Raw genomic sequence first — 25,375 nt, 5'->3', positions numbered from 1 at the left:
TATCAGCCTCCTCTGTGCTGTGTCTCTTGAGACACACAATTCTCCGTTGCCCTCTCTCCCTTCTTTCCTTTAGTATCTGATGCTTTTTTCTTTTATTATGATAAATGCTTTTACTTATCAGCTCTGTTGTGAATTTTCTTTAATGACTAGAGGCAGTAGCTAGTCTGAAACTAGAAGGATGTCTTAAAGCCACACAAAAACCTAATTTTTCATCTGAAAACATTGAAATATACCTCTAAATAAGAAAAAATGAATGTTTATGCTGTGCCAACAGTCCTAGGAAATTTGATGGAATTTGCTATTATAGTTAGTATTTATAAAGCCAAAAATATAATTTTCTATATTTGAATTTTTTTATAGCAAAAACAGTTTATGTCTTCTTGGTTTTCCTCTGAAGAATGTTTTTTAGAACCAAGGAAAAAAGAACGGGATTTTACAATAGGTTTAAAAGAGTTTGAATTTCTAGAAATAGTTTTACTGTATGCACTGAGACAGCATGGAAGAATAACACTGAGGATTTAAGACATCCCATTTTAGCCAGGCCTATTTTTGATAACTGGAAAATGTTAGTGTGTTCTAATATACAATTAAAGTAAACAAATTCAATCCCTGTAATATTTATGCATTTTATTTTAAGTAAAGAAAGTACAGATTCTTTAGATACTTGCTTTTGTAGCTTTACTGTTTTAGCATTGAGGCTGAAGAAAACATTTGTTTTATAAGAATTTTTTAACTGGGAGAAGTAAAGAATAGTGAGGAAAAAATGAAGTAGAAATGAGATGGCTTTTTTTTTTCCCCTAGTGCAGCCAGGGTAGCACTGTAATGCATTCCAAATATCTTTTGACTCCTTGTCAAGTCTTGATCTTAAAGTTTTTCAGCTGATGTGACTCTTAACTGCATAACTTAAAAATTCCTGGCAAATGGCTAGTCATGTTTCAAAGCTCTCTTAGAAATAGCTGCTGAAATAAAGGGAAAAAAATCTGTGTGTTTATCCTTGGGTTATGTTAAGAGCAATAGCTATCTGATGTACTTCATTGTTGAGAGTGTTTGGAAACTGGCTTGAAATTGACAGGAATTCACCTGGTGTGAGCCATTATCAGGACTGTCACATTGTGGGCATTCTCAGAAGACACAATGTGCAAGATGAATATAGTGATTAAAAAAGCTTAAAATGAACGATGGGAATTCAGAGGATAAATTCAACTAGATCAGGCTTTGAGCAACCTGGGCTAGTGGGAGATGTCCCTGCCTGTGGCAAGGGGCTTCAAATCTTTACAATAATCTTTATAATAATCTTTATAATAATCTTTATAATAATCTTCATAATAATCTTCATAATAATCTTAAGGTCCCTTCCAACCCAGACCAGTCTATGATTCTATGAAATTAGATATTCAGCTGAGCAGGATGATGATGATGCTCCTCAATGTTGGATATTTTAGGAATAATGTCTCCCAAAGGCAGGAGACTCTGCAAGCAGTTGCTATATCAGAACCATTCTGATTATTTTGATTCTTATGGATAAGAAAAGGACTGCTGCAATAACAAGTATTCCAGGAGTAATTTATCCAATTGTAGAAATTTAATGGACTTAGGTCAAGCAGGGGTAGCTGATCCCATTTGTGATGTTTTGGCTTTCATGCCTTGTTTGAATTTTTCATATACTTTTAGGTCATGTACAGTCTGAAATGTGTTGAACCTTGTTATAAAATAGATATCAGGAGATATCTGTGGACATAAGAAACGACCTTGGAGTTCCAGCTGCTTTGTGTTGCCCAAGGTCACAGATAAACATCGTGAATATAAGCACAGCACAATATGGCAATTGAATGACGTTGCATGACATGCAGATAAAACATTAAGCAGTCCCTTTCCCAAGTATTAATCTGCTCTTACAAGCTATGCCATCCTTATTTTATAGATAGAAAGCCAAAGCTGTGAGAGATTATATCTCTGTAATTCTCTGATGTAGGCCAGACTTTGAGTATTCACTGCTTGAATCTAAAGCTTCAGCCAGCAGGTTCTGCCTCCACATAGGTCACAGGATAATTTGTGTTTGAGAGGCAATATTAACAGACACAATGGCATGTTGTAAATGCACTGTAAAAATGCTTATTTGAATGAAACACTGTTCTTTCTTTCTTTCTCTTTCTTTCTCTTTCTTTCTTTCTTTCTTTCTCTTTCTTTCTTTCTTTCTTTCTTTCTTTCTTTCTTTCTTTCTTTCTTTCTCTTCTTTCTTTCTTTCTTCTTCTTTCTTTCTTTCTTTCTCTTCTTTCTTTCTCTCTCTTCTCTCTTTCTCTCTTTCTCACTTTCTCTCTTTCTCTCTTTCTCTTCTTCTCTCTTCTTCTCTTCTCTCTTTCTCTCTTTCTCTCTCCTCTCTCATCTCTCTCTCTCCTTCTCTCTCTCTCCTCTCTTTCTCTCTTTCTCTCTTTCTCTCTTTCTCTCTTCTCTCTTTCTCTCTTTCTTTCTCTCTTTCTCTCTTTCTCTCTCTCTTTCTTTCTTTCTTTCTCTCTTTCTTTCTTTCTCTCTTTCTTTCTTTCTCTCTTTCTCTCTCTCTTTCTCTCTCTCTCTCTTTCTCTCTTTCTCTCTCTCTTTCTTTCTCTCTCTCTCTCTCTTCTTTCCATTCTATTTTGGATCCCTGGCCATTAATTAATGAGAGTGTCACTCTCACTATTTCTATTTAGAGGCTAGTTAGCCATGGCCTTCTTAATACATTGATTAAGACATAGTTAGCCAATGAGTTAATTTTTTTTTTTAGTTTTGTTTTGTTTTTAACTGGCTCTTCCAATTTGTGGAAATGTAGAATTTGTTTCCATGGTAACTTTCAGACTGCAAGGCTTGTGGAAGAAGACTGGTAGGTGTATGATTTAGATTATACTTGCTGGGTTTTGTTGTGTTTTAATGTGTTTAAATTGGAACAATTTAGAATAGTGGGATTTGGAAAGCTTGACTGAAATGTTTTGCTAATGTCTTTGTTATTCTGAGGTAGAAATAATTCCAATGAAAATTTGACTAAGACTAGATTTGGTGGGGTTTTTGGTAGTTTTGTTTTTTTTTAATAAAGAGAGCTTATTAAGCAATTGTATTTGTATAATGCCATTTGTATCAGTTGCATTTATATACTGAAATGTTATTTTTTCTGAAATAGCATGCTGCTATTTCACAAAAAAGCCATCCTTTATTTTATGAACACTGAACTTTTTATGAATAAGTATTGAACTTGAGGCTTAATTAAATACCTCATATTTATTGGTTATTAGTTCTATACATAAAGTGTTTATTCTCTTATTACTAATTCAGTTGTCCAAATTACCAACCTCCAAATATCTTATACCATTTCCTCTCAAGTAGTACTAAAGCAGTCTAAACCTAAGCCCTAAAGTAGTCTAAAGGAAGCTCTTGAAATCTAAAAATAGGGCTGAAGGCCTACAGTGATTTCAGCATTATGAAATACAAAATTGAACCTGGTTTTGATTGAGCTTAAACTATATTTTTTATATATTGTGCATAAAGTTACTATTCTCTCTTGTAGGCATTTTAATACAAAACTCAGTGGTCATCAAGATCATTGTACGATGAATGTACAGCTGGTCTTCAAGGCAGGCTTCTGTTGATCTTCATTTAGGGAGCACCTTACATCTCTAGTGTTTTCATGTTAAAAAAATAGACTAGCAATTTTGAGACATGACAGGGATTTAGGGTTCAAAAAGTTAAGAAGCTCCTGACACATGTGGACTATTGGTTACTTTCATTATTCTTTATGTAAGAGACTTTCTCTGACCAAACAACTTGTTTGAACCCAAACACAGCTGAACTGTTGTAGTAGAAATACTTGTTTTTCTGTAGCTTGCTTTTCTTTGGTTAGGCTAATTTTTAATGGTTTTCTTTAGCTTTCATAAGAAAAAGCTTGTACTTAAATGCATCTGTTTGTGGTATGGAAAACATTTATTCATAAAAACCGAAGGCCTTGTGAAGAGTAAGAAAACATAACATATTAAGATTTTGGAAGAGAAATCATTCTGCTTGAGGAGGATTTGGCATTGCCTGAAGTTAATGCAGTCATGCAATTTACTTCTAATTTTGTTTGGATCCTCTCCATAGACCTCTTTTCTTTCCCAGGTTTTTGTGGTTGTGAATATGCATTTGAATCTACAGAATGGATACCAAATCAGTCCACCCTTGCTACTGAAACATACAAGATTAGAACAACTACTTAGGTAGGATTTAAATATGCCTAATTGTGTGTTTTGGTGGGTTGATCTTGGCTGGATGACAGGTGCCACCTGAAGCTGCTCCATTGCTCTGCCTCCTCAGCTGAACAGGGGAGAGAAAATGCAGCTGAAGGTTTATGGCTTGAGATAAGAACAGGGAGAGGTCACTCACCCATTGCTGTCATGTCCAAAAGAGATTGGACCTGGGGAAATTAATTTATTGCCCAACAACTCAGAGTGGAATAATGACAAGTAAAGCTGAAACTCAAACCACCCCTCACTTGTTCCTCAGGTCAGCCTCATTTGTGTCACTTTGCTCCCCTCGCTGCAGCAGCGGAGGGGGACGGAGGGTGGGCTGTGTCAGTGCATCACACATTGTCTCTGCTGCTCCTTCCTCCCCAGGAGGAGAACTCCTTACACACCTCCCCTCCTCCAGTGTGGATCCCTTCAGGAGCTGCAGTTCTTCAGGAACAGGCTGCTCCATCAGGGAACCCACTGAGTGTGGCCTGAGTCTTGTCAGCAGCCCTGCTCCCACATGGGTTCCTCTCTCTGTGGCTCGCAAGTCCTGCAGGAACCTGCTCCAGTGTGAGCTTCCACAGGATCACAGCCTTCTGTCAGGTATCCACCTGCTCTGGAGTGGGGTCCTGTGCTGCAGTGGATCTCTGCTTTCCCATGGACCTCCGTGGGCTGTAGGGACACGGCTGCCTCACCACGGTCTGCACCACGGGCTGAGGAGGAATCTGTGCTCCAGGACTTGGACACCTGCTCCCTCTTATGGCACTTCATTATATGCTTTAGTGGGCATGGGAATATGCTGCCAAAACTTGGGCTTGATGATATTGGAGGTATTTTCAACCTTAATGAGTCTATAATTCTCTGATTCATTGACCTTGGGTGTCCACAGGGGTGTTGCTCTCAGTCTTCTCTGGCTGCAATTGCTTCTGCACAATAAATTCTTCCCCTTCCTAAATCTGTTGCCTGAGAGGTGCTGCCACTGTCACTGAGGGGCTTGGCTTGGAGAAGGCTGGCATTGGCTCCATCAGACACGGGTACAGTTTCTGGCTGCTTCTTCTGGAATCATGGAATCACAGAATCAATTAGGTTGGAAAAGACCTTGGAGATCATCAACTCCAACCTCTGACCCAACACCATTGTATCAAGGAAACCATGGCACTGAGTGCCACATCCAGTCTTTTTTTTAAACACCTCGTGGGACAGTAAGCCCACCACTTCCCTGCCAGCCCATTCCAGTACCTAACCACTCTTTCTGTAAAGAATTTTTTTTCTGATCTCTAGCCTAAGCTTTCTCTGGCACCGCTTAAGACTCTGTCCTCTCATCCGGTTGCCGGTTGCCTGGGACAACAATAGGACAATAGGAAGATATTTGGTATGGAAGTGAAATTTGATATGATGTAATTTGGAATGAAACGTAATATTCTTTAATTGGTTGAGGTTCTTTTGTTACAAATCAGAAACATCAGTGACGTTCTTTCAAGTTCTGTTCAGATTCTTTAGACTTGAGAAACACTTATTATTGTAAATATGTTATGTGTTGTCTTTGCTCTTAGAGTAAGGGAATGAATATCATTCACCATAATACTGTAGATTGTATGTCAGCATCAGTAGGTCCCTGAACCAGATCTCTAAGTTTTCAGGTCTCTCCTGATTCAGTGTTATTTCTTCTCTGTTCCTTTCTTTTTTCCCCTCCCATTAGTATAGCATTAACTTTTAAGACACTAGTTTTCATTTTACTGTTCAAGTAGATGGAAAAAGCAGCTAAAATAAATGAATAATTGATTACTGTAACAATTAATCGTATGTCAAGCTTTGTTCCTTTTTGTCATTTGCTTATCCTAAAAGCAAAATACACATTTTGCCCTTAAGAGAAAGGAGGTTGTGACAGAGATGGTTTGTTAGAGAGGTTTCCCGCTTAGTTTCACATCAGTGAATAGTATTGTTTTGTTGTTATGGACAACATTGGTGCATAATGATTTCTCAGGTGGACAGTCATATATTAATTTACCGAACACTAAAGGGAAAGTCAGAAGTAAAAGTCAGTTCTCATTTCTGAACGGTTGATTTTCTGTTGTATGTGAGGTTTTAATGGTTGTGGGTTTTTTTGTGCTGATGTTCTGTTTTTATTGATAGATTGAATTTCTGGGAGAAAGGAGGCTTCAATATAAGCAGTGGATTCTTTCAAATTGAAAAATATGAAATGTGGTAAAAGTTTCTGGGGACCCTACTGTGAATAATCAGTAGCAGGAGCTCTGCCTGTCTGTAAGACCCAGATTTGCTTCCCCGTAAGAGTCTATTGGTCCTTAGGGCCTAAAGGAAGCAAATGTTGACAGCAGTGCTCAAATCAGTGTGGGGTTTTTTACTGCAGGCATTTTTTTTTACTTTGCAGAGGCATAATGGTCATGCTGTTGTATAAGTTTTTCTGTTCTTGTCATACATTTGATTTTCCAGGTGAATAAGACTTCAGGCACTCGACGGACACATTTGCCCAAGAAATTATATAAGCAAGTTGGAATTCTTCTTTGAACAATTGCAAAATAAACTCACTTTCTCAATAAGAGCTTTCTGCCAGTAAACACTTCCATGCTATTGTTGCACAAACGGTAATGGATCACGCTGTCCAAGTTTATGTCATGTTGGTGGCAGATGGCACGTAATAAACAACCCGCTGTTTGATTTCTGCATGCTTTGATTGTTTGTCCAAATGAGCAATAAGTGTAGCTAATGTTTAGGCTCCAAAATGTCTTTGACTGTGAGTGGAGAATGCTTCACTTGCTTGGCTGAAGCAGATATTCTCTATTCTTGTTTTCCTGTCAGAGTTCACAAAACAATGATACCCTTGAAGTAGCTGCAATATTTGGTTCTCTGACCACTTGACATTATATTAGGTATGAGCTACTAAAGAATTCAGTGCCTCCTGTCAAAGCTAGAAGGAAGGATTAAGTCAAGGAGACTTATTTTGCCTAGTCTGCTATTTCACTCTTTTCTCTTTCTTCTTGCTTCCAATCAAGAAAAAAATTAAAATTACCTTTTATTCTTGTTCTTTCTGTAATAATACCCAAATCTATATTTTAAAATATCTTTGGATTATCCTGACCCATTCTTTTTCTTCTGCTTTATTCCAAAATCAACAAAGAGGGAAATTTAATTGTACTGTTATTTGATTTCCAGATAAAAAATTACCTTGTAAAATCCAATTCCAGTTGGTGCTGATGTGTTTGCTTTTTGAAATATCGAACATATGAACATTTGATTGCTTAGGATCAGATTGGATGTAATTTCCTTGGCTTCTTCGATCTTTAAAGACAGCAGGAGTCTACCTTTTTGAATGGCACTTGAATATAGGATAAAAAACGAAAAAGAAAAGTAGCATGTGTGAATATCAGCGCAAATTATATCATTCTAACCTGAATGACATGCCTTGGTATTACAATGCTAAGCACAACTTTCTCTGTTCTCAATAAATAGAATTATTTAATTCAAATATGTGTATGAAAATTGCCATTTGTACGATTTAAGTCATGACCATTTAACTATTATAATTGGAATTGATTGTCCAAGTCTTTGTGACTCGGTTCCATGGTAACAGTTTGGATATTAGAGTGCTACAATAAAATTGCCATGGCTACACTCACTGAAACCTTGATCTTAAAATGAACTTCACAGGAAAATGGGGATTTGCACTTGTCTAATCACTGTAATTTTCACACCCTGTTGAAATTTTTGTGCAAGATACTTGGGCATGAGCAGGAAAGACTGCTGCTCTGAAACACTTAAATCTTAATATCTCTGCTCTTGGGTCACATTCAGGTGTTGTTTGGAATAGTTTTGTAAAAAGTTAAGAAGTTTAGTAATGGCTGAATTGAGCATTGAGCTGGTGTTTGTGTTTGTAATAAGTAACAACTGAGAGTTAAACAGGGCATAATTTTTTTCCTAATATGAATGAGCAAGATTTCTGAAATTCATAGACCCCCATAGGCTGTAAGTGGCCATTGACCAGGCCTCCACCATGTGAGTGAAAAATGCACTTCAAGTGCTTTCCTAAGCTGCCTTTACAGGGTGTATAGTCTTTTTTAGAGATCTTCTCACTTTCTGACATTCAGCCCAATTTTACCTGACTAGGAATGTGAAAGATCATTTAGAGATGAATGAATATACAAAAATGAGATAATTAGAAAATCTAGCAGGAGTCTTTCAAAGTGGCACTTGGGAGAGTTCCTAAAGGAGACAGCTATTGTCTGAAATGTTAACTTATCACTTCTTCTTAACCATCATAGATCTCTCTGCTGGTGTCAGCATTTGATATAGGAAATGGTATATGGTAACCCCCGAAGGTGGAATAGGATAAAAATTTAGGCAACCATGTAATATATGCATATGATTAGCTGTTGCTGGTTAATTAGGTCAAGTTATCTTTGTTTAGATTAATGCAAGCACAATGACCACAGGGTGTGAGGTACAACAGTTAAGCAGGAGTTTTACATAGGCAGGGATTGGATGAAATAGCTTCAGTGTGAAGTTAAAAATAAGGTTAATTTTTTGGGTTCTCATTTGGCTTAGAACAAGACAGGCTTACATCTGACTATCTTGTGTAGGTATTTGGCATCTTTTAAGACAGGAGAGAGGGATCCGTCTTTAAGAGAGTGGTGCTTCAAAAAAGTACCTCTTTAAGAGAGTGATACTTCAAAAAGCCTGATTGGGCAGTCTGAGAATGAAGGGATTTGATTCCTTCAAAAGGAAAGCTCCTCCTGGTAAGAGCTTCGGTTGCAGGAAAAGGACTGATAGAAGGGCTCTGGTGTGTGTGTTTGTGTATTCCACATTTGTGTTTGTGATGTTGGGATACACAATTCAGTGTGGTGTTAAGCAAAAATAAGTGAGCTGATTAAAGTCCTGAAAACTTTATAGCTGCATCAATAGTGTTTCATCAGTACTGTTGAGCCAGTTAGTCCTTCTTCTCAGAAGGTGAATACAATTGCTGCAAACGGAGCTACCTTCTCTGCCTAGCAGCATTCTCTGCCTTGTAGGTACACTAGTCAGGTGTAAGAATGTACTTCTGCATAGTATACACTGGGATGAAAGATTTCACGTCCTTGATAATGAGAAAAAGATCTTGTCATGAGAATAATGGTTGAGGACATAAACTATCGAGCTGAAGAAAGATTCTCCCATTCCGTCATTCAAAGACCTTGTTTTCTGTTAAGAGAAACTCATAAGAGGTTATATATAGGTTTCAGAAAATTGATTTCATTCCTGTTTCCATTTAATTCTAATGCAAGAATCTTACAAGTTCTATTTGACTGAAATAATATCCTTTTAATTTAATCTCTGCTATTTATAAGCTTGTTCACTAGATTTACTTTTTTGAAAATTTCCAATTTGACTCAAGTCAGAGTCACCATTTGAAGTAATGGTATTGCATGTGAAATAACATTTTTATATGTCCCCAATGCCTCAGAAGCTTTATTGTTAAGTGACTTGTTAGCAAAATGTCTTGTTAGCTGGTGTAGAGTTGCCTGTAATACTTTTAGATTTCCTATTGCCTTATAGCTTATACCATTAATAACAAGTAGAAGAAAAGAATGCAAAAAAAAAAAAGACCTTATTTCAGAAGTAGTTGGTGAAGTGATGACAAGCTGATAACAATTGTCTCTGTTTCCCAACTGAAGAAAAGTTTCTTTCAAACCCTCTTTTTTCACCATTATCTGGAAAACACTATTGTCTTTGAGTCATCAAAATTAATCTTTCTGTGCATCAACACAAAAAAGTGCTTTCCAGGAGTAACAACAGGTCAAGACTTAAACTGTAAATAAAAGGGAATATTTAAATCTTTCCAAGTAAATCTGCCCAACACTCTTTAAAACATTGAGATTGTGCGCTATGTCAAATCTCATTGACATATGACTTTGAAGTCAAACTTAAGTTCTTTTCTCTGTTCAAGTCTTAGGCTGCTGTTTATCCAAATAGGCTGAAATCTTTCTTGATTACAGGCTTATGCTGTGCAAGTGCATCAAATCAGAGATCAAACTATGCTTTTCCCTTTGCTGAGACGCATCATGCAAATCCTTATGCTTGGATCACAGCAAAGTGACGCCTTCTACACCTGAAAGCTTCCCATGGGGTTTGGGATCCATCTCCCTTCTTTGCTAGCTGAACGGAGCCCACGTGGCCTTCACTGACTACAGTCCTTTTCCCACTTCAGTGAGTAAGAACGCAGATTAATGCAAAGAAAGAAGTTTTTTTGAAAGGCGATCAGCTAGGTGTCCCATCAACAGGGATCCTTCAACTTTCATGTTGAGAGCTGAGATTAATATCTGCCCATCTGGTTAACTTTAACTTTGGGAAATTATGTTTGGGCCTAATTATTTTCTCTATCTCCTCCAAAATCAAATGAAATTTATGCAGCTGGATATACTTTGTTAAATCAAGTTTTTTTACTTTTTTGGTCTAGCTGATCAAAACTAATAGGAAGAATTCAACAAAAAGCTGACCTAGACCTTTCAAAGTCAAGGACTCCTTATCCTTCTATCACAAGTTATAAACGTTTTGCAGAGAGGAGGGAGGATTCCTTTTGAAGCAAGAGGAAACAATTTGTCAGGATGATTTCCAGAAGTCCTCTTAGTTTAGCAAAACAGTTTGACAACAGCAAGGTCAGTAACAGTGCCTTGCCAAGTGGCTCTGCATCTACTGTGGTTGAAAATGCATGGCAAATTGTGGAAATCAGTAATGCAAAACCCGATGCCTACAGTGTGTAAATATATTTCTTCTCAGGATAAGATACAATGTGAATATAGAATGCAAAACTAGCTCAAGTTGAATATAAACATGCAAATATTTAGTTTAGAAAGAGAAGCAACAGGAAAGTTTAGTAAGGAATGTAAAATCAAGCATTGCTTTGTAGCATTCTGTACAATAAATTTATAAATATACCATTTATATTTGTGAATATAAATACTTTCGGTGCTGGATCATTTTACAGTGATTTTCTTTTTAAATTTTAGTCCTTTATTGTATCAGTATTTCAAACACAGGAAAGCCTGATTCAAACCTTGTCAGTAATTTTTTTCAAATAACAGGTTTGACAACTCAATTTTCCTGTTACTGATTTACTTTAAGAATTTTCAAATCACCAAAGTGTATTTATTATTCCTGTGTTTATTGTGACCCATATTTTAATTGCCAAAATGCAAGCAGATTCACAGTCTTAGTTACATTTCAACACAGTAATTGCTAAATCATTTAGGAGGGAGGAAATAAAAAAGTCCCATAAGCAGTTGTTATTATGCATGTGTATTTTTAATATCTGATTTTCAGCATAACCTTAGATTACAGTGCAAGTTAAATTTCCCTTGCTGATTTGTAAGTATAATGTAAACTCTAGGCTCAGCTAATGATATTGCAATATAAAACTGTTCTGTTGCAAAGTAAAGACCTTGCTTAGCACTGCAAAGCTCTGGGTTCATTTCAATGAGATCATTCAGGCGCTATGGAGGGATTATGCTTTTATTGTATTTTGTTTCATGAATACATGAATGAATAATAAGTTCAACAAACAAGGGTTCCCTACTGGCTATCTCAAAGAAATCATTTTGCAACATGTTATGAATTTCAATCAATCATCCTCAACAGTCCTTGTCCTGCTCAGGTCTGTGCATTAACCAAGTCAGCATTTTTGGAACTATTGTAAATAGCTTGGTATTTGATCAGAATGTCCAAGATCAGGAAGTTGAAAAGGAGTGCTAGAGAAGAAACATCCTGTCTATATTGCATATTTTTTGTACCTACTTTTCCACACTTTTCAAGTTTTGATTGTATTGTAGTTGCATGTCCAGGACCTGACCTTGTTTTGTGTGACTTGTCTTTCAATGAGTCTCTATTCTCCTTAAGAAAGAACTAAAAAAGTAATTATGAACCACAAATACATATAAATGCACACATGTGCCTGTAAGCTTGTGATTCAGAAAAAGAAGGATGAAAATGTACAAGAATGTGGACTATGTTTAAGAGTACTGTTTTAGCCCATCTCTCTGGAAATTTATCTGTTTATAAGGTAAGGGCAAAATACTAATTCATTTAAATTGTGATAGCAAGAATAAGAACATTGGTAAGAAGGTCAGAACTTTGCAATATTTGCATGTAGGGTGGCAACAGTATCAAGTTATCAATTTCTGATTTGTTTATGTCTTTTACAATAACGAGTGAAAATAAATAACACAGTACATGATAACACAGTACAATGCATGCCTTATTCCTGGGGCTAAGTGTCCTGTGGATGCATCAATTAGGAATTAAAAAACCCTCAAAATGTTTATAAGATTTCTGAAAGGAGAGATGGAGGAAAATCAAAGATCCATTCTGATGCAATCCACAGTCTAATATGGTGTATTTAATTCTGTGCCTTGTCCCAACTTCATCCCATCTCTTCTTCTGAGAGGGACAAAGTTTTTCTCTCTATTAATTCTCTATACTTCCCCCTGCCTTTCCTTTCTCAGGTTATTACTGAAGTATCTTTCTTGGTTTTTGTTGTTTTTTAATAAGAACAAAACCTACTTATGTGCCATAATTTTGCTTAAAATATATGTTTACTAACGTTTGTAGCTGTTCTTAGAAAAAACCCCATGCCATGTAAGTGCCAGGCTGTATCTCTGCAAATTGAAAATGATGGCTTACACTCTACACTTGTCAGAGAAAAATAGTTATGCCAACAAGTAGTTATTTGACAGCTTGCTGCTGTTTACAGGTTGTTTGTTCTCCTCAGCTGGTAAGTATTGCTCTTGCATCTTTTCTTTTTTCACTAAGAAGTGACTGCAGGGCACAGATCTGTTCTTTCAACACTCTTATAGAATCATAGAATGATTTAATTTGGAAAAGACCTCCAAGATCATCGAGCCCAATGGTTAACCCTGCACTGCCAAGTTCAACACTAAACCATGTCTCTAAGTGCCATATTTACATGTCTTCTAAATTGCCTCCAGGGATGGTGACTCCCAGATTGTTGAAGGGCTTGAGAACCCTTTTAGTCAAGAAATTTTTCCTAATATGCAGCCTAAACCTACCCTGGAGAATCTCAAGGCAGTTTCCTCTTGCCCTGTCACCTGTTATTTGGCAAATGTGGCAGACCTCCACCTGGCTACAGCCTCCTTTCAGGCAGCTGCCGAGAGCAGAAACTTCACCAGCTCTGTTGCTCTGTTGCCCTCTGGATTCACTTGAATACCTGAGCATCTTTCTTGCCACAAGTGGCCCAGAACTGAACTCAGGACTTGAGGTGTGGCCTCACCAGTGCTGACTACAGGGGTATGGTCACTGCCCTGGTTCTGCTGGTGGCACAGTTGCTGATCCAGGCCAGGATGCCACCAGCTATCCTGGCCACCTGGGCACAGCTGGCTAGGAAATTCAGCCACTGCTGTCCATCGCCCCCAGATCATTGTCCACCAGGCAGCTTTTCAGCCCCTTGAGAACTGCCTGGGGTTGTTGTGACCCACGTACAGGACCTGGTATTTTGCCTTATTGAACCTCATCCACTGGCCCTCAGGCATGAATCCAGCCTCTGTAGATCCCTCTGAAGAACTTTCCTGCCCTCCCGCAGATCAACATTCCATCCCAACCTACTGTCACCCGCAAAGTGACAGAAGGGGCACTCCATCCTCTCATCCAGATCATGGATAAAGATATTAAGTAAGTCTGGTCCCAACACTGAGCAACACAGCTGTTCACCAGCTGCCGATGGGACGTGGCACCATCACCTCCACTCTCTGGGCACAGCCACACAGCCAGGTTTCACCCAGTGCCCCTGTCCAAGCCTTGAGCAGCCAGTTTCTGCAGGCAAGTGTTGTGGGAAGTGAAGTCAAAGGAATCAGCAAAGCCCAAGTATACACAGCCAAAGCTTGTCATCTGTAGCTTTTCTATCATCCATTAAATAAATCTCTGTGTCATAGAGGGAGAATTTGGTCAATCATGACCCACCTTTCATAAACTGGCTGGTGGCTGGTCCTGATCCTCTGGCTGTGCTGCACAATGGCACTCAAAGTGTCTGGTCCAGGATCTTCCCCTGCACTGAGGTCAGGCTGACAGGCCAGACCTTCCATTCTGGCTCTTCTTTTAGATGGAGGTTGTGTTTGCTAACCTCCAGTTCACTGGGCCTTCCCTCTCTAAGTGTCTTAGCAAGCACTTCCTCCAGCCACACCAGTGCTCCTTGAGCAGGAGAGGCCACTTGGCTTTTATTTATAGGCTGTATAACACTTGTGTGTGAATGCCAAAGATGGAACTTCTCTTGAAGACTGTCTTGCTCTTATAAATACCGATCTAAGCTCCACTGACAATGCTTGTGTTCATATTTAAGTAGTAAACTGGGAGGATCTATTTCTAAAATTTTGATTATTAGATGTAAATGCTGCTAACTTTTTGAGTTCCTTTGTCTCATCTTAGGCACTTTGAAAAGTGTGGATGTTTGCATGGAAATGATCTGGCAGATAAAGTGTGTAAATCCAATATTTTGGATGTACACATTTGGCCTTGCACTGAAGTATATGCAAAGTGGTCTCTGCAGGTGATACAGTCATGTTGTCTGAATAACACTGAATAACAAGTAGTATGTTTGTCCTTCTGATATGGCTTTTTTTTTTTTTTTGCTTACATTGTAGAGTTGATGTTTTGGTACCTACTTGGCTGAGAGCATTGTGGAATTGTGAAACAAACATCATTTACTGATACGTTGGCTAATTTTGTCTTGTCAAAATTGTCAAATCTCTTCAAAGCAATTGTCACCACCTCTTTGATGTGGCACTCTGTTCCATATATAGACACTGTTCACATAAATTGTGTCACATTATGCTTTTTTTTTAACTCTGCCATTTAACTCCAAAAGGACTACTTTGTCTTAGTTAGTGATCTAGTCAATTTTATAGGTTGGCCTCATTTCATGCTCTCATTATGTTTTTCACTTGTGTCATTCCCCTTAATTGCAGAAAAAACCCTTACATTCTTTAATATTTTTGGGAGCTATTTTCAATCTTATTGTTATCCTTTTTGCAATATATTGACCAAACCAGGTAAATTTTATCTGTTGCAGTCTTGTTAATGCCAGAACACATTAATCCTTACAATAGGATTTTCTTTAAAGGATGTCCTTCCCTTTGGTAATTTCTTAGCCTTGTTTACTGATAAACTCCTCTGTGCAGGAATATTGCAGAAAGACCATTTCTTCCCACTAGAGGACAAAGATGATATATGCTCCTGGGTAATAAACTTAGGTGTTGCCAAAAACTGCATGCATGCCCACTGGGTGTTCGGTGATTAACCTCATTAGAAACATCTTTTTCTCAATTTTGCGTGGCTTGTAGGACTCCATTGTACTGGAGAAAGAGCTACTAGAATTATGGGGTGCGTTTGTTGATTTAATTTCTTTTTCTTCTCCTTTGTAAACCATCTACAAGGAATCACATCTTAACACTTGTCACCCCTTTTTGAAGCACTAGCTAGTCACATAAGTCCTTGAAGTGTTGGGCCCTTCTCTCTATAAAAGCTTTTTTTCCCCCAGAATATTTCAGAGTTCTCTCACATACTTTGAGGTTTGAACATCTTCTTGGTGCATGGATTAATACCACCTATGCTTATTTTTTACATCTAACAGAATAGAGTCATAGAATGGTTGGGGGTGAAAGGAATGTAAAGATTGTCTTGTAACAAACTCCCTGCCGTGGAAAGAGACACATTCCACTAGAGCAGATTGCTCAAAGCCCCATCCAACCTGGCCTTGAACACCCCAGGAATGGGACAGCCACAATTTCTCTGGGAACAGGTTTCCCATCAACCTCATGGTCAAAAATTTATTAGTGATATCTAATCTGAACCTCTTCTGGGAGTAGGTTTAAAATAATTTAAACCAAAAATGGTTTCAAATAATTCTTTCTTGTCTTGTCACTATATGCCCTTGCAAAAGATCTCTCCCCATCTTTCCTGTTAGTTCCCTTCTGGAAGGCCAAAATTTGGTCATCCTGAAGCCGTCTCTTCTCTAGGCTGAATGATTTCTATTCACTCAGTCTTTCCTCATAGCAGAAGTGCTCTATCCCTCTAATCTTCCTGGCTGTCCTCTGGAGTCACTCAAACAGGTCAAAACAGATCCATGTCCTTCCTCTGCTGGGGACCCCAGAACTGTACACAGCACTCCAGGAGGGCTCTCAGCAGAGCAGAGCAGAGCAGAGGGGCAGAATCCCCTCCCTCCCCTGCTGCCCACCCTGCTGTGGCTGCAGCCCAGGACACGTCTGGCTGTGTGGGCTGGGAGTGCCCATGGCTGGGTCATGTCCAGCCTCTCACCCACCAGCACCCCCAAGTCCTTCTCAACAGGACAGTGCCTTGCATTTGGCCTTGTTACCACATGGAAGTTCCTGGACCCACTTCTTTTCCAGCTTTTTCTGGACGGTGTTTTTTCCTTCAGGGGTCTTGAAGGAACTCAGCTTGTCGTCATCTGCAAATTTGCTGAGGGTGCGTTTGATCCCTTCATCTATGTCATTGATGAAGATGTTCAATAACTCTGGTGCCAGTACAGACCCCTGAGGGCACCACGTGCCACTGACATCCGCTGAGACTCTGAGCCACTGACCACCACCCTCTGGAGGTGACTATCTATCCAGATTTCCCAGGGTATCCCATTGACTGTCTCCTTGATGAGATGGAAGTTTGCCAAAGTTCAGGGACATATCTTTATTTGACCTATAAGCTTGAGGACTGCAAATTCCACCTGCAGGCCAGGCTGTCTGCAATCCGGATGTCCTCAATTAACTCGCTTACACTGCTGACCAATAGATCTAGAAACGCATCCATTCTGCTAGGGCTGTGTACTGTGTGACCCATGAAGATATCCTCTGTGCCTTCCAGGGGTCTCCTGGATTGCCTAGACCTTGCCATGGTGATGTCCCAGTACCTTGTGTAAAACCAGCTGCAAAGGGAGCTGCTGTATTGAAGAGCTCACAGCCTTGTGGGCAGCCATTGAATGGGGCAAGAGCATTAGTGTCATATGGAGCAGGAAGGAGCTGAGAAAAAAAGGAGATTAAAAGACTCTCAGAAAGAAATCTGTAATAAAATTGTTTGAACTGGAGAAAAATCTTCCTGAATAAGGCAATCTCAGAGTTCAAATATGTTTCAAAGTGTTTTCCCTTAGAGAAAGGAAGGAACCAGATACTTATTGGCAATAGGCTCCCTTTTTAACCACTTGAAGTAACAAATGCTTCTGGATAATGCCCTGGTGGATTCACGCAGATGACTCCTGTTTTGCAAGGTGCATAGGGTACACTGTACTAATTTACTAGCATGAAGTAAATTAGACAGAAATACCTTTGTGCACTGATCATTTTTAAACTCATCTTCAAGTTCAAGGAATTACATATTTGTTTGTTTTGGTGGCTTGAGAAATCCATTTATTCTTTTTCCTATCTGAAATGGTTTAAACTAAAGCTCTCATAATACCCTTCAGTTTCTGTGTTAAATTGATGTTTAAATTGGAATGAAAGTAGGAATCTTGGCAGTTTAGATAATTTACTTCATCTGGTGGCCAGCTATGTTAACAATCACATCATATGCCAGCATTTGCACTAGATGAAAGAAGTCCCTGGGGCACTAGAACTGCATTTTAGAAGCAGAGTGAAAACACAGTTATGGTCTTTGTTTCATTGTTTTATTCTGTAAAATGGAAAATTATTTTAACTGGAATTTTTACGTGTTAAAAGCGTAATGTAAAGGTTATGGTGAGGACTAATTTGGGTGTATTTGCCTTGGAAGCTGAATGACAATTGATCAGTATTCTCAACAGGAAGTGTTCAGCACAATGTTAGCAAATTATGTCTTTTTATTCTGATGTATCAAGCACTTGGAGGAAATGGTATATTGTTAGCATATGAATAACATCAAAACCCCACATTGCAAGATGTATTTCAGTCTTCTGGAATAAAATGCATGGCATTCCCTTTATTTATTTAAGTGCCTCCCCTTGTAATATAGTGCATGCTTGAACCCGAAAGCTATTTCTTGTCAAATACAGACAAACTGAATTTCCGGATTCAATTGCTGGTGCATGACTGCACATTCCATCACTTGGCAAAAAAATTTGTAATATCAAATCGACTTCCTGCTTGAAGAGTAAAATGTGTTTGATTAAAAATAAGGTTGTTGCTGGAACAACATTGTTGTCTGTGGGGTTTTTTTGGTTGTTTTTTCTCTTTTTTTAAGAACAATTCTCAAAGAATGGATTTATGTCATCTGTGTTTCCTTGATACTAACAGTGACTATAACTACCCTGCATGAAAAATATTAATTTAAACAGTACATTACATCTGAGATTATTCTGCTTTTTCCTTTGCTATTGTCTCCTGTGATTACATTTCTTAAATTAAACCAAATTAAGAACATAACCAAAAGTAAATCCTAGAGATTTACTGTACTGCTGTTCTTCAGGAATATGCTTGTCCTTCTTTTATTGTCCTCTAATAAAGACAAACAAGCACTCTTTTACCTTACTGGGCACCAGAAGAAATTCTTCTATCTTGAAAATCTCAGCTATAATGTGACTGTAAGATGAGTGCTTGTTTGACAATCTTTCACAGACAAAGAATTTTCAAACACCTAAACTATTTAGTCCATAGTTTAAAAGCTATAGGCAAGAAAGTTTACAGTAACCATCAACTACTTATTTACAGATAATGTTTGGTTTGTGAGAATTTCACTAATTTTCCATAGTAACATTTTTTACTGGCAGCATAAAAAACCCCTTGCAATTGAGGGCTTAACACCAGTGTGAGACTGGTAGAAATTGAAGGTTCCTCACTGATTAGGAAATTTTCAGTATTCTGAATCTATTCCAGCTCACATCAATGTTGTGTCTTGCTCTGATAACTTTCTGTATCAAACTGATTTTGGTTTCTCTGCTTTTTAAAATTAGTTACTACAAATTTTCTCTTCTTTTAATTGCACTTTTTAAAATAGGAACATGAAGCAGTTCACAATTCTGTTTGCACTCAAATTTATGGTTAAAAACTTCAAAAACCATTTCACCTGAAAAAGATATATTACTACTATGTAACATTTCCAGCACCAGAGGCCCTGCTGGGTTCTGCCTTGCTGCCCTTGCTCAGCAGCCCTCTGCTCTGCCAGAAACACTGAGCACAGATTTCACTCGGGGTCCATGAAGAATAGCACCACCGAAGTCAAGGAGACTGCAAATGTTTCAGTGCTTTGATGGACAGGGGAAAATGGTGTCCTTCACTTAAAATGACAGTACAGGTGAAAGAACAGGGGGATTGATTTCTAACATGGGACTAAACATGGTGTTGCATCCTCTATCACCTAATTACCAATTTTAAACACCACTCAGATACTTAGGGAATGCTTACTAAGTGAATATTTTGAAAATTATTTTGAAAATATTTTGAAAATTTTTTTTCCTAAAAGAGTTAGTGCATGATGCATATTTTAAGCTTACAACTAGACACTTCTAAAACAAATCAACTGATGTTGTCTCACACAAAATGTAGAGTTCTTGTTTGATACACGGCAAAGAGAGTGAATGAAAGAAATTTAAATATGGAAAATCCATCAATTTGCTGTCCATGCATGCCTTGCTTTAAAATAAAGTTTTACCAGGCACTTTTGTTTTCCCAAGTATTTCTCCATCACTTAACTGATGAAGATATAATCAACCACTTCTATTTTTTTAAAAAAGACACTTGGGAAAAATAGTTCCTTGAAATGAAGATATAATTTTAAAGAATGGATCAGCCAATAGTGTGATGACTGCATATTTGGGATTATTTCTGGTCTTGATGCAGTTAAACATGTGCTGAAGGTTTAAAGACTTCCCGGGTGGTCTAAAACTCTTACCACCCAGTCTGACTTTGGTTTTAGTATACTATAAATAAGTGTCAGAAACCACACATTGTTATTAAGCAGTGCTGCAGTAACTCTTAGAACTGGCAATAACTGAATAAGTCAGTGGAAATGGTGTGTTAAAATGAATGAAAATAAGACTAATAGACTTATGTTTTTAACAGAATGACTCCCCATCACACAAACCCAGCTCTACTTCTATATGTCATTTGTTTAGGTAAAGTGTGATTAAACATTGTGTTAACTGGCTGTCAAGTGCTCATGAAAGCAGCAAATGAAGTACACGAGGTAAAGTCCTCTTTAGAATTAGAAACATATAAAATTATTTGCATTGACTTCCAGATCATCAGATTTGTGGCAAGAAATGTACAGGTATTTTCAAGATGATCTAGAGAAATGTTAGAGACAGTTTTGGCTTTAAAAGGGTTATAAGCTGTTAAGTAGGTAGATACTTTTCCTAACAGATCCCAGTCCCGGAAACACCTGTGCTAAAGAAAATTGTGCTGATCTCCTGTGAGAGTTGGCAGAACACTCAACAAATGTTGATTTGCTGAATAAAACTGGGATGAAAACCTTTCCAGTTAATTCTTGAGGCAATTTCTTTGAGATATAATGCAACAATTCTACTCACATAGAATTTGCTAAATGGAAATAGAAAAAATACTGCAATTGAGTTACTGATAAAGTGAATGAAGTGGGATGAAAAGGGAACTAGGACTTGTCTACAGAAGAAATACAAATAATGGTACAGATTCCTTACACATGTTTATTATATGCCAAAGATAAGTGAAGAAAGAGTTAAGAATTAGAAAATGTACATAGGGTTACCAAAAGCACATACACTTTGTAGATGGAAACACTTATTTGTGCTAAAACTTTACAGAAGAAAAGGAGATTAAAATATTTTCACTGAGTTTCAAGACAAGTTTCTGTTTACCGTTTGTTTAAACTCCAAAGTACCTGTCTGAAGACAGAGGGAAATAGGAGCAGACAACAAAGATAAGGGTGAGTTCTGCCTCAGTTTGTGTAACCACATTCTAGACTCGTCCTCCCTCAGTGTTCACTTGTTCACTCAGAGGGAAAAGAATTTTTCTTAAATTCAGTTGAGAATGTGAAAAATCTGAAGGAGACTGCAACCATGTTAAGCTTGTTGGTTTGGAGTACCTAACAATCAACCCAAGGATTCTGTATTTGTTGCAGTCATTCATAAGATCTTTGAACTATTCTTTCTATTGGCTCCTGTTATTTGAATCAGCAGGAGACTGAAAGGGACAAGACTATAACTCACTGATGTGTTCAGAGGGCTACAGTCTTATGAATTCTGTTTCCTGCTGACATGAAGAATAGGAAGAGAAGAGCAGAGTAGCAGTACAATATTTCATGATGGTATCAAACCTCTGTGCTCTGGATGGTTTGTTTGATCACCTTTTAAAAGATCTGTAATTTTAACGTTATTGTGACCCCTTCTTTAGGTCAGTGGAAGAGGACTTCTGTCCTTGCTTCTGCCCTTCTTATCCTTCACTGTTATCCAAAGGCAATGTATTTTTATTTCAGAAGTGAAGCTAATGAAAGCTAAGCTCTAACAGGGAAAGAAAGTAGTGAGAAGTTGGGAAGAAAATAAATTAGAAAAACTCCACAGTGAAACATAAAACTACTAAAAGGTTTCTTCCTTGCCATTATATTACGATCAAAAATGTTACTACTTGTGATGAAAGATCTGAGGCTTGTAGCCTTTCCAACCACATGGGCTTAGGCAAAATGAAAAACAGACTTTTTTACAGTGTTACAACAATTTAATCTGAAATTACAATATTAATATGAAAGTGCATCAAAACTGGTACTCATTAATAGTGCTTCCTTTAGATCCCAATATGGTCTTTTCATTACTTTAATTTGACTCTATTCACATCAATAACCTAAACAAAGGGTCATGAAGAAAAGCAACACTGAATCACTATCTCACTTCTTAATTCTTGACAGTTTACTGTTTTCTCACACGTATTGTAATCTTGGGTCTCAGCCTTGCACAGAAAGCATAAACATTTCTCTATATAATCTTCAGGTGATATAAACATAAGCATAAACAATTCTCTATATAATCCTCAGGTGAATCTAGATAGTTCAGGGCAGGGGAATTTAAGTCCCAAATTGTCAATGTTTCCTTATGGTCACCAACTCACTTGGTGACCATAAGGAAACATTGACAATGACAGACAAGATCAAGTGTATAGAAAAAAGATTCAATACCGTAAAATTGTAATTATTCTGAAGACTGGTTTTGGCTTTAGTGTATGTATTTATGAATAAAAATAATGCTCAGGGAACCTTATACTCATTGTACCTCTGCTAGTGCTGAACTTTGCTTATGCCAAAGCATAACTTGATGGTGCCCATACAAAGAAATATTTCAAATTTTGTGGTAGTCATGAGGTATCTTTGTATAGCATTTCATTAAAAAATTTAGTTGGGTTAGTTCTGAGTAAACATTTAGGTGGATAAGTTCTTCCTGTGGTTCTTACTCATGTGCTTGCACAACTGTTTCTCAGTGAGAAATGTTAGATATGTGACAGAAATCTGAATTTTAACTGAATTTTAATCTGCTTTAACTCTACCTGCAAATCATGATTTGATTGAATGGAATTTAGTTGCTGCATCTGTAACTACAGTCTACATTTTATTTCTGCTACTGGTGTGTAAACTACATGTTTTCTAGTATAATCAATCAGTCATGGGACAAATGGGAGTAAAATACCTGTTGTGATCTTTCCCCGTCAGTCAGTCTTGTTTATTAGGAATATGATGTTGGTGCATGTAATTTGCAATTCTCATGTGACTTTTTATAAACTTATTAGAATTATAGGAATATTCAGGTAAGCTGATTTTTAGAAAGCATTTTAAAAGGAGGTCATATTTGCTTTGCAGGTAATTGAACTGACGTCATAATTTACCTTTTTATTCTCTTTGAAATCTTCAGTTGATATTTATTTCTCTCATGCACCAGTATGGAGCTGATGGTGTGCTATCTTATAGAATTAAAAAATAGGGTTGCTTTTGTTCCTGAAGAGAAAGCTGAAATAATTTTCCTCATATATCAGGCATTTTAGTACTAATTAGATTTTAAGGAGTAATGACCTGTTTTTTTTTCTACTAGTTTTCTTTAATGGACTTTGCTTTTGATAGTTAATAGGGTTTTGTTGTTTGTTAGGAAGGTTTTTGTTTGTTAGGGTTTTTCGATTGTTAGTTTGGTTTGGTTTTTTTGTGGTCATTGTTTTGTTTTAGTTTTTGCTGGATTAAATTACTGTCTTACTAAATCATTAGGGCTGGATCCCATAGCCATGAACTTACTGATTTGTGTGTGTGTTAACAAACAGAAAATGCTAATTAGTTGCAGAAATTGGTTTGATGACCTATTGTCTGCTTTTCTGATAAATGAGTTTCAGAAGGATGATTTTGACCACTGGATAATAAAGCAGGTATATTTTGACACATCTTCTTCTTTCGAATCTGCTTTAAAGTTTTGAGGGAAGTGACTCAGTGACTGTAAATTTTGGAAGAGGTAAGAAGAAGTGTTGAAATAACAGTAAAAGGCTTATGTGTCAGGTGACTCACATCACTATGTATGATGAAGTAGCTGAGCGCTGGATTTTATTGCATGCAATATTCTATGAAAAGTGCTCCAGTAAAAGAGAGCCCTACTCTGTCAGTTCAGGTATATATTTCACTACTGGTAACACATACAAAATGCAGGAGCTCAAATATTACAGCGTGGAAATTAATATGTATTGGTGATCTTCAGACAATGGTGGTACTGTGTCTGCACAAGTCTGGAGTTTCTGCTGTGAGCTTCCATAAAGCTTATTGGTCTTTCACGCAGCGTGTCCATAAATCAGTGAGATTTAAATAGCACTGCCCTCTGGAACACCTGCTTGTTTGCCTTGAGAAAATTCTGTAGCATTTTAAACATCACTTTATGACACTGTAAGTAATGCCTGCTCTAGAAACACTTGGAAGAGCCATTAAAGTTAAGGGTCTATCAGCATTTCATTATAAAACTTGATTTCAAGTGGTTTGTAACTCAGCCATTTGAAAATGCATTTGACTGAAACTTGTTATGTGACTTATTATGGTTTTATTTTTAGTGTTGGGCACATTATTTCAGGTGGTCTTTTTACTTGTGGGAGGAGGAGTGAGCAAAGATTGTAGGTATAAGTAATTTCTCTTACAGAAGAGTATTTTCTTACAGAAAACAACCTTTAAATGTAGATATTTTATTTTCATCCAAAATGTTTTTCTGACTATGTATTTTGAAAGATCTTATCATGTCATATGAGCTTTCAGGTATCATAGTCCATATGGGCATCCTTAATGAACACTAAACTTATTTTCAAAGACAATTTTAGGAGACCTTATTTCTTGCTTTTGGTTTCAGCAAATGGTATTAGGTGCTTTGTGTGGTGGAACACTAGACTGAACTTCTAAGTTAGGGCTTATAGTGATTTTATTTATAAACACCACTCTTTTTTAAAAAAAATCTCTCAAATAATGTCTTAATTGCCTGCCAAGTACCTTGGTGTTGTACTTTGTTCACTACCCATCTCATTCTTGATAGGAGATTGAAGGGTGACATTTGAAATAGAGGTTGAATTTTTTGAGGACAACACATCAGAAGTAACTTTTTGAAGAAATTGGTTAACAGAGTTTTATGAAATCAAACAAAAAGGAATGAAACTTTTCTTACTGCTATTTTATGGAATTTATATAAAGGTTATACATACCTTTTTTGGGAAGGCGTGCAAAATGGAATAGTGGAAGAATCAGCTTTGTTCTGAGCTGCTGGTAAACATTCTAAACTTTAGACATAAAACAGCCCTTGAAATTCACCAGTAAACTTACTGAGAGTGGTTGTTAGTCCAAGATGTAAGCGCAGTATACCTTCAGCAGAAAACATTGTTATGTTAGTAAGCCATGCACTGTATGCTATTTTCAGTGTCAGAATCATCTGGAAATCTGTTGAAGGGTAGTACAAAAAGTCATGATATGGGGATTCACCTGAAGCATAAAGAAACTTTTTTAATATGATATTTATTGGTGCTGTAAGTTATGACTTTATGTTCTTTAATATGATACATTGACAAATGACCCTAATTATACATGAGTGGGGAGCCATCGTTTTATTAGTTTGGTGAAAGTTGATTTAGAAATTTTTTACTATTCACTCTCTCTTTTCATTTGTTCTTTAAACTTAAAATCTGGGTAATTGCGACTCAAAGCAGATGTTT

The 25,375-nt window shown here is 37.3% G+C and overlaps 1 long non-coding RNA gene across 2 annotated transcripts in view; it reads left to right on the top strand.

The window, feature by feature from the left end:
- The window catches only part of LOC134431791 (uncharacterized), a 98,188-nt gene that overhangs the window by 4,098 nt on the left and 68,715 nt on the right, over positions 1-25,375 (top strand). Inside the window, exon 1 of one of the 2 annotated variants that reach the window (XR_010031101.1) lies at positions 24,036-24,074. The exons of the other annotated variant lie outside the window; for it this stretch is intronic. This is a non-coding gene — a long non-coding RNA (uncharacterized LOC134431791). Of the gene's footprint in view, positions 1-24,035; positions 24,075-25,375 lie in introns of those variants that run through there. 2 annotated transcript variants of the gene reach the window in all.

This window comes from Melospiza melodia, chromosome Z (genome assembly GCF_035770615.1).
Source record: "Melospiza melodia melodia isolate bMelMel2 chromosome Z, bMelMel2.pri, whole genome shotgun sequence".
Classification (NCBI taxonomy): domain Eukaryota; kingdom Metazoa; phylum Chordata; class Aves; order Passeriformes; family Passerellidae; genus Melospiza; species Melospiza melodia.
This window is presented reverse-complemented; position numbering and strand designations above follow the sequence as displayed.